Source organism: Oncorhynchus keta, chromosome 5 (genome assembly GCF_023373465.1).
Source record: "Oncorhynchus keta strain PuntledgeMale-10-30-2019 chromosome 5, Oket_V2, whole genome shotgun sequence".
In the NCBI taxonomy this organism is placed as follows: domain Eukaryota; kingdom Metazoa; phylum Chordata; class Actinopteri; order Salmoniformes; family Salmonidae; genus Oncorhynchus; species Oncorhynchus keta.
In genome coordinates, this window is record NC_068425.1 from 6,917,996 (window position 1) to 6,930,532 (window position 12,537).

General features: G+C 50.3%; 1 protein-coding gene and 1 long non-coding RNA gene across 2 annotated transcripts in view; one reads left to right on the forward strand and one right to left on the reverse strand.

The window, feature by feature from the left end:
• The window catches only part of LOC118384764 (interferon a3-like), a 47,855-nt gene extending 35,475 nt beyond the window's left edge, over positions 1-12,380 (reverse strand). The window contains exon 1 of the mRNA XM_052518600.1: positions 11,992-12,380. The gene's annotated coding sequence lies outside the window, so the exon portion shown is untranslated. The remainder of the gene's footprint in view (positions 1-11,991) is intronic.
• LOC127929994 (uncharacterized) overlaps positions 5,484-12,537 on the forward strand; it is a 30,044-nt gene continuing 22,990 nt past the window's right edge. Inside the window, exon 1 of the long non-coding RNA XR_008136456.1 lies at positions 5,484-5,724. This is a non-coding gene — a long non-coding RNA (uncharacterized LOC127929994). The remainder of the gene's footprint in view (positions 5,725-12,537) is intronic.

Genomic DNA, 12,537 nt, shown 5'->3' on the forward strand with positions numbered 1-12,537 from the left:
AAAAACCTACACTCGATCCCTCCGATGTCAACAACTACAGACCAGTATCCCTTCTCTCTTTTCTCTCCAAAACTCTTGAGCGTGCCGTCCTTGGCCAGCTCTACCGCTATCTCTCTCAGAATGACCTTCTTGATCCAAATCAGTCAGGTTTCAAGACTAGTCATTCAACTGAGACTGCTCTTCTCTGTATCACGGAGGCGCTCCGCACTGCTAAAGCTAACTCTCTCTCCTCTGCTCTCATCCTTCTAGACCTATCGGCTGCCTTCGATACTGTGAACCATCAGATCCTCCTCTCCACCCTCTCCGAGTTGGGCATCTCCGGCGCGGCCCACGCTTGGATTGCGTCCTACCTGACAGGTCGCTCCTACCAGGTGGCGTGGCGAGAATCTGTCTCCTCACCACGCGCTCTCACCACTGGTGTCCCCCAGGGCTCTGTTCTAGGCCCTCTCTTATTCTCGCTATACACCAAGTCACTTGGCTCTGTCATAACCTCACATGGTCTCTCCTATCATTGCTATGCAGACGACACACAATTAATCTTCTCCTTTCCCCCTTCTGATGACCAGGTGGCGAATCGCATCTCTGCATGTCTGGCAGACATATCAGTGTGGATGACGGATCACCACCTCAAGCTGAACCTCAGCAAGACGGAGCTCCTCTTCCTCCCGGGCAAGGACTGCCCGTTCCATGATCTCGCCATCACGGTTGACAACTCCATTGTGTCCTCCTCCCAGAGCGCTAAGAACCTTGGCGTGATCCTGGACAACACCCTGACGTTCTCAACTAACATCAAGGCGGTGTCCCGTTCCTGTAGGTTCATGCTCTACAACATCCGCAGAGTACGACCCTGCCTCACACAGGAAGCGGCGCAGGTCCTAATCCAGGCACTTGTCATCTCCCGTCTTGATTACTGCAACTCGCTGTTGGCTGGGCTCCCTGCCTGTGCCATTAAACCCCTACAACTCATCCAGAACGCCGCAGCCCGTCTGGTGTTCAACCTTCCCAAGTTCTCTCACGTCACCCCGCTCCTCCGCTCTCTCCACTGGCTTCCAGTTGAAGCTCGCATCCGCTACAAGACCATGGTGCTCGCCTACGGAGCTGTGAGGGGAACGGCACCTCAGTACCTCCAGGCTCTGATCAGGCCCTACACCCAAACAAGGGCACTGCGTTCATCCACCTCTGGCCTGCTCGCCTCCCTACCACTGAGGAAGTACAGTTCCCGCTCAGCCCAGTCAAAACTGTTCGCTGCTCTGGCCCCCAATGGTGGAACAAACTCCTCACGACGCCAGGACAGCGGAGTCAATCACCACCTTCCGGAGACACCTGAAACCCCACCTCTTCAAGGAATACCTAGGATAGGGTAAGTAAGGGTAAGTAATCCTTCTCACTCCCCCCAACAAGATTTAGATGCAAGTGGCTGTTCCACTGGTTGTCATAAGGTGTATGCACCAATTTGTAAGTCGCTCTGGATAAGAGCGTCTGCTAAATGACTTAAATGTAAATGTAAGAGACCCCCAAGCGTTCCATGAACGCTCTCCATACCCGAGACGTGAATTGGGGGCCCCGATCAGAAACGATGTCCTCCGGCACCCCGTAGTGCCGAAAGACATGGGTAAATAATGCCTCCGCAGTCTGCAGGGCTGTAGGGATACCGGGCAACGGGAGGAGACGGCAGGACTTAGAAAACCGATCCACAATCACTAGAACCGCGGTGTTCCCCTGAGACGGCGGTGGATCGGTCAGGAAATCTATGGACAGATGTCACCATGTCCAGTGGGACCGTGGTCTCCCCGACCATCCCTGACCCTAATGGCCGGCTATCTAGTGAGTGCACGGGGAAAGGAGAATCTATCGGCACCAGCGGAACCCCTAACTTAAGGGCGAGTCTGCGATCCATAAAGTTCCCAGCTGCGCCTGAATCGACTAGCGCCCTATGCTGGGAAGAGGGAAAAAAGTGAAGGAAAGAGATTAAGACAAACATATGGCCAACAAGGGATTCTGGGTGAGTCTGATGCTGACTCACCTGGGGTGACCGAGAAGCGTTCCGCCTGCCATCTCTACTCCCAGACGGACCCCCCCAGCACCGATCAGACGTGTGTCCTCTCCGACCACAGTTGGTGCAGGGAAGGCCTCCTCCTCCGGTACCCCTCGGCGCAGCCCCTCCCAACTCCATCGGAATGGGAGCGGAGGGGCTGGGTGGTGGAACGCACAGGACCCTCTCTGAACGCCCGCGGGCAGCCAGCAGATTGTCCAGTCGAATGGACATGTCAATCAGCTGATCCAGTGACAGAGTGGTGTCCCGACAAGCTAACTCCCGGCGGACGCCCTCTCGGAGACTACACCTGTAGTGGTCCATAAGGGCCCTGTCGTTCCACCCAGATCCGGCTGCCAAGGTCCGGAACTCCAGCGCGTAATCCTGGGCGCTCCTCCTCTCCTGCCTGAGATGAAAAAGTCGTTCTCCCACCGCTCGGCCGTCTAGAGGGTGATCAAACACGGCACGGAAGCGGCAGGAAAACTCTGGGTAGTGCTCCCGCTGAGTCTGGGCCATTCCAGACTGCGTTCGCCCACTCCAGAGCACGACCCGTGAGGCAGGAGATGAGGACACTCACCCTCTCCGCTCCTGAGGGAGTGGGTCTAACGGTGGCCAGGTATAGCTCCAGCTGAAGCAGAAACCCCTGGCAACCCGCCGCCGCTCCATCATAAGCCCTCGGTAGCGTCAGACGGAGGGTGCTGGAGTCGAGTGATGGGGAGTCCGGGCCGGGGTGCCGAAGGTGGAGAGAGGAGACCACTCCTCTCCCATCGGTCCATTCTCTCCATCACTTGATCCATCGCGGATCCGATCCGATGGAGAACGGTGGTGTGGTGGAGAACCCGTTCCTCCATCGATGGGAGAGGGTTGGCTGCTGCTCCTGCTGACTCCATTCAATTTGATTAGGTGCGGGATTCTGTAACGCTTCAGGTGTCGTAGGTGTGTGGAGTCAAACGCAGGAGACAGTGAGTGCAAAGCTGTGCGTCTTTAATAGCACCAACGCACCACAGGATGCTCACAATAGTAACGGCCCCAAACACAGGGAATGAGAATGTACAACGGAAACGTAACGACCAGGCACTAACACGTACCTCTACAACAGAGCCGAAGGTTACACTGAAATAATCCCGCACAACAACCAGGCGGGCCGGCTGTCTAATAAAGACAAACTAATTACCTAATTACACATGAACAGGTGCTACCACTAAACATACAAGGAGGGAGAGGAAAAACAATCAGTGGCAGCTAATAGGCCGGTGATGACGACCGCCGAGCGCCACCCGCCCGGGAAGGGGAAACACCCTCGGTCGGACTCGTGACAATTCCCAAGGAGATTATTGTTTTTCATTGGAAACAGGAGACAAAGGGCTGTGAGACAGAGGTTTAGTCCTAGACACATGAAACGTGGAATGTATACGGAGGGTGCGTGGAAACAGGAGACGGACAGCAGAGGGGCTAAGGATTTTAGAGATGTGGAAAGGGGCGATGAAACGGGGGTAAAGTTCATGAGACTCCACCTGGAGGGGCTGGTCCCTTCTGCACGAGCCGATAGCGGGGATCAGCAGTCCGTAGGCGATTCGTAGTTCGCCGATACCTAGATGTGGTCTTCCAGGTACTCCGGGCTCTCTTCGAGGTACTCCGGGCTCTCTTCCAGGTACTCCGGGCTCTCTTCCAGGTACTCCGGGCTCTCTTCCAGATACTCCGGGCTCTCTTCCAGGTACTCCGGGCTCTCTTCCAGGTACGGCAACAGCGGCGGACGAACATCGGGGCAGAGGGTATGCTAACTTCTTCCTCTTGCTCAGGAAAGAGCGGGGGCTGATATCCCAAGTAACACTTGAAGGGCGATTAGGGAAGAATGTACGGGCGTATTCCACCCACACAAGTTCCTGGATCCAGGTGGTGGCGTTGGCAGAGGCGAGGCAATGAAAAGCCGTCTCCAAGTCCTGACTGGCTCGCTCCGACTGACCGTTAGTTTAGGGGTTAAAACCAGAGGACAGGCTGTCACGAGACCAAATGAGGGTGCAGAATGCCTTCCAGAACTGAGGACCACGATTGGAGACCAAGTCAACCGGAAGTCCATGGATATGGAAGAAGTGCTGCAGCATGAGCTGAGCCGTCTCCTTGGCTGAGGGTAACTTGGGAAGGGGAATAAAATGGGTGGATAGAAGACTTATCCACCACTGTCAGGATCGTGGTAATGCCATCTGATAGAGAAAGACCAGTAACAATTTTTAATTTTTAAAAAATGTCACCTTTATTTAACCAGGTAGGCTAGTTGAGAACAAGTTCTCATTTGCAACTGCGACCTGGCCAAGATAAAGCATAGCAGTGTGAACAGACAACACAGAGTTACACATGGAGTAAACAATTAACAAGTCAATAACACAGTAGAAAAAAGGGGGAGTCTATATACATTGTGTGCAAAAGGCATAAGGAGGTATGCGAATAATTACAATTTTGCAGATTAACACTGGAGTGATAAATGATCAGATGGTCATGTACAGGTAGAGATATTGGTGTGCAAAAGAGCAGAAAAGTAAATAAATAAAAACAGTATGGGGATGAGGTAGGTGAAAATGGGTGGGCTATTTACCAATAGACTTTGTACAGCTGCTGCGATCGGTTAGCTGCTCAGATAGCAGATGTTTGAAGTTGGTGAGGGAGATAAAAGTCTCCAACTTCAGCGATTTTTGCAATTCGTTCCAGTCACAGGCAGCAGAGAACTGGAACGAAAGGCGGCCAAATGAGGTGTTGGCTTTAGGGATGTGACCAGTGAACTGAGATAAGGCGGAGCTTTACCTAGCATGGACTTGTAGATGACCTGGAGCCAGTGGGTCTGGCGACGAATATGTAGCGAGGGCCAGCCGACTAGAGCATACAAGTCGCAGTGGTGGGTGGTATAAGGTGCTTTAGTGACAAAACAGATGGCACTGTGATAAACTGCATCCCGTTTGCTGAGTAGAGTGTTGGAAGCAATTTTGTAGATGACATCGCCGAAGTCGAGGATCGGTAGGATAGTCAGTTTTACTAGGGTAAGTTTGGCGGCGTGAGTGAAGGAGGCTTTGTTGCGGAATAGAAAGCCGACTCTTGATTTGATTTTCAATTGGAGATGTTTGATATGAGTCTGGAAGGAGAGTTTACAGTCTAGCCAGACACCTAGGTACTTATAGATGTCCACATATTCAAGGTCGGAACCATCCAGGGTGGTGATGCTGGTCAGGCGTGCGGGTGCAGGCAGCGAACGGTTGAAAAGCATGCATTTGGTTTTACTAGCGTTTAAGAGCAGTTGAAGGCCACGGAAGGAGTGTTGTATGGCATTGAAGCTCGTTTGGAGGTTAGATAGCACAGTGTCCAAGGACGGGCCGGAAGTATATAGAATGGTGTCGTCTGCGTAGAGGTGGATCAGGGAATCGCCCGCAGCAAGAGCAACATCATTGATATATACAGAGAAAAGAGTCGGCCCGAGAATTGAACCCTGTGGCACCCCCGTAGAGACTGCCAGAGGACCGGACAGCATGCCCTCCGATTTGACACACTGAACTCTGTCTGCAAAGTAATTGGTGAACCAGGCAAGGCAGTCATCCGAAAAACCGAGGCTACTGAGTCTGCCGATAAGAATATGGTGATTGACAGAGTCGAAAGCCTTGGCAAGGTCGATGAAGACGGCTGCACAGTACTGTCTTTTATCGATGGTGGTTATGATATCGTTCAGTACCTTGAGCGTGGCTGAGGTGCACCCGTGACCGGCTCGGAAACCAGACTGCACAGCGGAGAAGGTACGGTGGGATTCGAGATGGTCAGTGACCTGTTTGTTGACTTGGCTTTCGAAGACCTTAGAAAGGCAGGGCAGGATAGATATAGGTCTGTAACAGTTTGGGTCCAGGGTGTCTCCCCCTTTGAAGAGGGGGATGACTGCGGCAGCTTTCTAATCCTTGGGGATCTCAGACGATATGAAAGAGAGGTTGAACAGGCTGGTAAATAGGGGTAATAGGGGTTGCGACAATGTCCAGAGAGATATGGGATGATGGGCGGTGAGAGGGAGTGCTTGAAGAAGGCCATCCGGAGCTTGCCGCGGAGTCTTATTTTGTGCACACAGCGCAGGCGGCGACATCATGAACCATGGAAGGCCACCAAAAGCGCCGGATGAAAGCCAGGGTTATTATTCACACAATTGGTTAATAATTATTTATTATTATTTATTTCTTGAATGCGGTCCAACTGTTTGCAAAAGTAGTGGTTCTCAGGATTTGAGAGCAACTTCCCCTATCTCTGTAATGTCAAAGGTTAGTGGAGAGTGAATATCAAACAATGATTAAACCTCAGATCCACAAATTAGCTTTTAAAGCATGTCTGCGAGATCTTTTAGATCAGATGAGGTGAATAAATAATCCCAAATCCCTGAATATCTTGAGTTCGGTCAAGTATGGTAATTCATCTCTGGACTGTGTATAATTGCAATCAGAAGCTCAAAATATCTCGCAATCCTTCCTAAATGAGCTGTGGAAGTGAATGCAAACTCACGAATGTCACTATGAGGATAAAGATTATTTTAAAATAGCTACAGTGTGTATTGGCTGAGCTGATAGAAAACTCTGCATGGATCAACACCATTGCCTTCACTCCACATTACAGGCCTGAATGACAAAGTGAAAAGTAGTAGACCTATTCAAAAATAACCCATTCTAAAACATCCATTTGGGTTGCAACATGGCAGTTAAGTAATATTGCAAGACAACATGACAAATTAATGAACTTTTGTGTCTAAATAATAAATGTTGTGGCAAATCCAACACAACACATCACAGAGTGAAACTGTTGGTATTTTCAAGTTTTACAGTGGCTGCATCTGTCACGTTCTGACCTTTATTTCCTTTGTTTTGTCATTATTTAGTATGGTCAGGGCGTGAGTTGGGGTGGGCAGTCAATGTTTGTTTTTCTATGATTTTGGGATTTCTATGTTTCGGCCTAGTATGGTTCTCAATCAGAGGCAGGTGTCGTTAGTTGACTCTGATTGAGAATCATACTTAGGTAGCCTGGGTTTCACTGTTTGTTTGGGGGTGTTTGTTTCCGTGTCTGTGTTTTTCACCACACGGTACTGTTTTGGGTTTCGTTCGGTCCACGTTTATTGTTTTTGTATTCACTTGTGTTCATGTTGAGCATTTCTTATTAAAAGAACCATGGACACTTACGACGCCGCATATTGGTCCTCCGATCCTTCTCGCCTCTCCTCTTCAGACGAAGAGGAGGAAAACCCTGACAGCATCATGTTATGGGTAGACTTGTCACCAGAAGGGACTGAGGAGTTTGTCGGGATCAAAATAAATATGAAAGGAGCAAAGCCAAGATGAAAAATTAGAGGAAAACATGCCTTAGTTCTTTGAAGGCCTGACACTGGGTTAGCATTACATTTTTCCGTGGGACAATTACACACATTTTAAGGCAAAAGACACACCAGAATGGCTTTCAAAGTGGTGTTTAGTGTTCCTCAGTGGTCAAGTTAAAGACAATGTATGAATACTGCTATCTATCAATAATTCCCAAACAAATTGACTGAGCTTGAGAAATTTGACAAACTCCATGAGCTCCAAAAGTATTGGGACAGGACACGTTTGGTTGTTTTGGCTCTGTACTCCAGCACTTTGGATTTGAAATGATACATGACTATGAGATTAATGTGCAGACTGTCAGCTTTCATTTGGTGGTATTTTCATCCATTTCGGTTTAACTGAAATTAATCCATTTTAGAATAAGGCTGTAACGTAACAACACTTTCCGAACGTACTGTATATGTGTCACGACTTCCACCGAAGGTGGCTCCTCTCCCGGTTCACGCCGCGCTCGGCGCTCGTCGTCGCTGGACTACTAGCTGCCACCGATCCCTTCTCTTTTTTGTTTGGTTTTGTCTGGTTGTGCACCTGTGTCTAGTTTAGGTTATTAGTGGGGTATTTAATCTTGCCCTTCCCTCTTGGGTTTGTGCGGGAGTGTTTGTTAGCTGTCATTTGTTTGGGTTGCGTTTTGGGTTTGTTCTGTTGAACAGGTGTTTTTTCTGGACCGCGTTCCTGTTGTTTTGTGGCTACTGTTGTGGTCCTGTTCCTGTTCTTTGGACTTGTAATAAACGCCCTTCCTTGTAATTCGCTCTCTCCTGCGCCTGACTCCACACCCACCTCTCCTAGGGAGATTTTGACAGAATCCTTCACCACAATCATGGAGTCAGCAGGAGAGGACGCGCCCTCTCCGTCCATGGAGGAACGTGTCCTCTAGCATACAGCGGTGCTACACCGTCTGGGGACGGCCATGGATCCAGTGATGTCGAGAATTGAGAGATGGGAGAGGAGCGGCCTCCCTACCCCGTCTTCAGCCACTCTCCAGCCTGCACCACCACCTTCTCTGGCGCTGTCCGGCCCCAGCGGGATTCGGCTTGCGCTCCCGAGGGAGTACGATGGGATGGCTGCCGGGTGTAAGGGGTTCCTGCTCCAGCTGGATCTTTACCTGGCGACCGTTCACCCGACTCCTCGGGAGAGGAGAGTGTCAACGTCCTCGTCTCCTGCCTTTCGGGCAAAGCCCTGGAGTCGGCCAACGCGGTCTGGGAGGGTCCAGACTCAGCGAGGGACCATTACCCAGAGGTCACCCGCCTCTGGTGATTGGCTGTGTCATCTGAGGCAGGAGACGGGGAGCGCACAGGACTTCACTCTGGAGTTCCTTACCCTGGCCGCCGGCGCAGGGTGGAATGACAGGGCCCTGATGGACACTATAAGTGTAGACTGCGAGAGGACGCCCACAGGGAGCTAGCTTGTCGAGACACCACCCTCACTCTGGACCAACTGATCGACATGTCCATCAGGCTGGACAACTTGCTGGCAGCTCGTGGGCATCCAAATAGGGTTCTGTTCATTCCACCGTCCAGCCCTCCCACTCCAACACCCATGGAGTTAGGGGGTGATGCAGCTAGGGCGACCGGAGGAGGAGCCTCCTGTAACGGCTGTCGTTGGTGGAAGACGGAGTAGACCAAAGCGCAGCGTGGTACGTGTTCATGATGCCTTTAATAAACTGAACACTGAATACAAACAAACAAAAGAATAAAGGAAAACCGAAATAGTCCCGTATGGTGAAAACACTGAAACGGAAAATAATCACCCACAAATCAAAATGGGAAAACAGGCTACCTAAGTCTTGCTCTCAATCAGAGACAACGATAGACAGCTGCCTCAGATTGAGAACCATACCAGGCCAAACACATAGAAAAAGAAAACCTCGACCTACGACATAGAATACCCACCCACATCACACCCTGACCAAACTAAAAATAGAAACATACAAAGCAATCTACGGTCAGAGCGTGAAACCTCCTCCTGCACCAGTTGTGGTCGGAGAGGGCAAACTTCTGACCGGTGTTGGAGGAGCTCGTCTGGGAGTCAAGAGGGCAGACAGAGCACTGCTCCGACACCTCAGGTGAGTCAGCACCAGGATCACCCGGAGCTCCCTGATGGTCATTTGTATGTGTTGATTTCCTTTCTTGAGTTTTCCCCTCATTCCCAGCATAAGGCGCTAGTAGATTCAGGCGCAGTGGGAAGTTTTATGGACCCCGGGTTTGCGCTTAAGTTAGGGATTCCCTTGGTTCAGATGGACCAACCCTTCCCCGTGCACGCCCTACATAGTCGACCATTAGGGTCAGGGCAGGTCAGAGAGGCCACGGTTCCACTGGACATGGTGACGAAGGGGGTCATGAGGAGCGGATTAGTCTCTTCCTCATTGATTCTCCTGCGTTTCCACCGGTGCTGGGGATTCCCTGGTTGGCTTATCACAATCCTAAAATTTTGTGGAAACAGGGGGCTCATGAGGGATGGTCATATGAGTGCTCAGGTAGGTGTGTGGGAGTTTCCATCAGTGCGACGACGGTGGAGAGTCCAGACCAAGTCTCCACCATGCGGCTTCCCCCTGAATATGCCGATTTGGCTATCGCTAAATGTGAAAAGAGGTCGACCCAATTACCATATCATCGACGAGGGGATTGTGCGATAAACCTCCAGGTGAACTCCACACTTCCCAGGAGTCACGTGTATCCCCTGTCACAGGACGAGATGGTGGCTATGGAGACATATGTCACCGAATCTCTGGGACAGGGGTACATTCGGCCCTTCACGTAACCCGCCTCCTTGAGTTAATTTTTTTGTGAAGAAGAAGGCTTGAGGTCTGCGTCCGTGTATAGACTACAGAGGTCTAAATTCCATTACAGTGGGGTTCAGTTACCCGCTACCTCTCATCGCATTGCGGCCGTGCGTAATTGGCTGACTCCGACCACAGTAAAGGAGGTGCAGCGGTTTTAGGGTTTGACAATTACTACCGGAGGTTTATCCGGGGTTTTGGTTAGGTGGCTGCTCCCATTACCTCACTGCTGAAGGGGGCCTGTGCGTTTACGGTGGGCGGCGGAGGCGGACATGGTCTTTGGTCGTCTGAAGGCGTTGTTTACCGATGCTCCCGTATTGGCGCATCCTGACCCTCTTTGGCATTCATAGTGGAGGTGGACGCGTCCGAGGCTGGTGTTGGCATCATGCTATCACAGTCCTTGGGCACGCCCCCGAAGCTTCGCCCCTGCACTTTCTTCTCTAGGAAGCTCAGTCCGGCAGAGCGAAACTATGATGTGGGGACTGGGAGTAGCGGTAAAAGCTGGTGGTAAAAGCTCTGAAGGTGTGGAGACATTGGCTTGAGGGGGAGAAACACTCTTTTCTCATCTGGACTGACCACCGTAATCTGGAGTACATCTGGGCAGAGAGGAGACTGAATCCTTGTCAGGCAAGGTGGGCAATGTTTTTCACCAGCTTTTGTTTCACCATCTCTTACAGACCAGGTTCACTGACGCACTGTCCCGTCTCAACGATACCGAGGAGTGGTCCATCGATCCCACCCCCATACTTCCGACTTCTTGTCTGGTGGCACCGGTGGTATGGGAGGTGGACATGGAAATCGAGCAGGCTTCATGGTTAGGACCCACTCCAGCACAGTGTCCAGCTGGTCGGAGGTATGTCCCACTTGGTGTTCGCGATAGATCGATCAGGTGGGCCCACAAGCTACCCTCCTCTGGTCATCCGGGGATCGAGAGGACGTTGCAGCGTCTTAGGGGGAAGTACTGGTGGCCCACCTTGGCCAAAGACGTGAGGGTTTATGTTTCCTCCTGTTCGGTGTGTGCACCCAGTGTAAGGCTCCTAGACACCTGTCCAGAGAAGTTTACAGCCCCCGTTCCACAGCGGCCTTAGTCACACCTGTCTGTGGACTTCCTCACCGATCTTCCTCCATCACAGGGGAACACCACGATCCTGGTCGTTGTGGATCGGTTATCTAAGTCCTGCCATCTCCTCCCTTTGCCCGGCTTTCCTGCGGCCCTACAAACTGCGGAGGCACTGTTTACACATGGCTTCCGGCACTACGGGTGCCAGAGGAAAAAGTTTCTGATCTGGACCCATCTCTGCTAGGTGAGTTCCACCGCCTCCATCCGGATCGCCCTGCGCCTCGCCCTCCAGGTCGTCCTCGAGGCTGTAATTTCAGCCCTTTTACTATTTATTTTCAAATATAGACTAACAGTTTTCTAACACAGATGCTAAACATGAAACACATTACTATTTTGCTTGGTTGGTTGTTTTTTTTTTTTTTGCTGTCCTTAGTACATGCATTCAGTCTCCTCTTACAGTGTGCTGATAACTCACCATCTGGTCCAGCAGGGAAAGGTATTCTGCGCTCAAGTGACCATAGTGGTGTGGGATCCAGTCACAGCAATGACACACGCTCTGCATACTGCAAATAATAAGAAAAATACACGTCCAACCCTGCATTGTATACATTGTAAATAGCAGTTTGTTTCGCTATTAGTTTTCCATATGAGTTTGAACATATTAATTGTGTTAATTAAGTAGTTTTTCTGGAATTGGGAAAGGAAAACTGTATGGAGAATTTCCCACCGATCAACCTACCGGAGGCGGGGACTTCCATTTTCCAGACTAGCGCATGCAGCAATTGGAATTCCATGCCTGCTCCGTCTCCTGGACGAAAAAAATCAAGTAAATCTCTACACATTCTCCTTGAAATCAGTTTAAATTATAATTGAACCACAAAATGAATTTATCCCTTTTAGTTATCGGCTAGACTATTACTATAGCGACTATAGGCTATTCGCGAGCTTTGCTTTCAACTGCTAATAACTTCGCTTGAACCGAAAAAAAATTCCGATAACAATATCGTCGAAGTCGAAATAAAACCCACACTTCTTAAGAAATATAGCCATATAAGACATTAATTTAGTGGTTTTCGATCAAAGTTAGTCCGAACAATTATTCCGTAGTCTTCTGCTGTTGCGCTACATCTGAAAAGTGAATGGGGAACGTCAGAGTCAATACCCACATCTCTCAACTTTCATTTTCATGATGACGTAACCAACTTTCACCTTACTGTTGTCAGCTGGGGTGCAATGTTGACAAGCAACGACAACATATTTTGTTTGAACTTTCTATTTGTCGTTT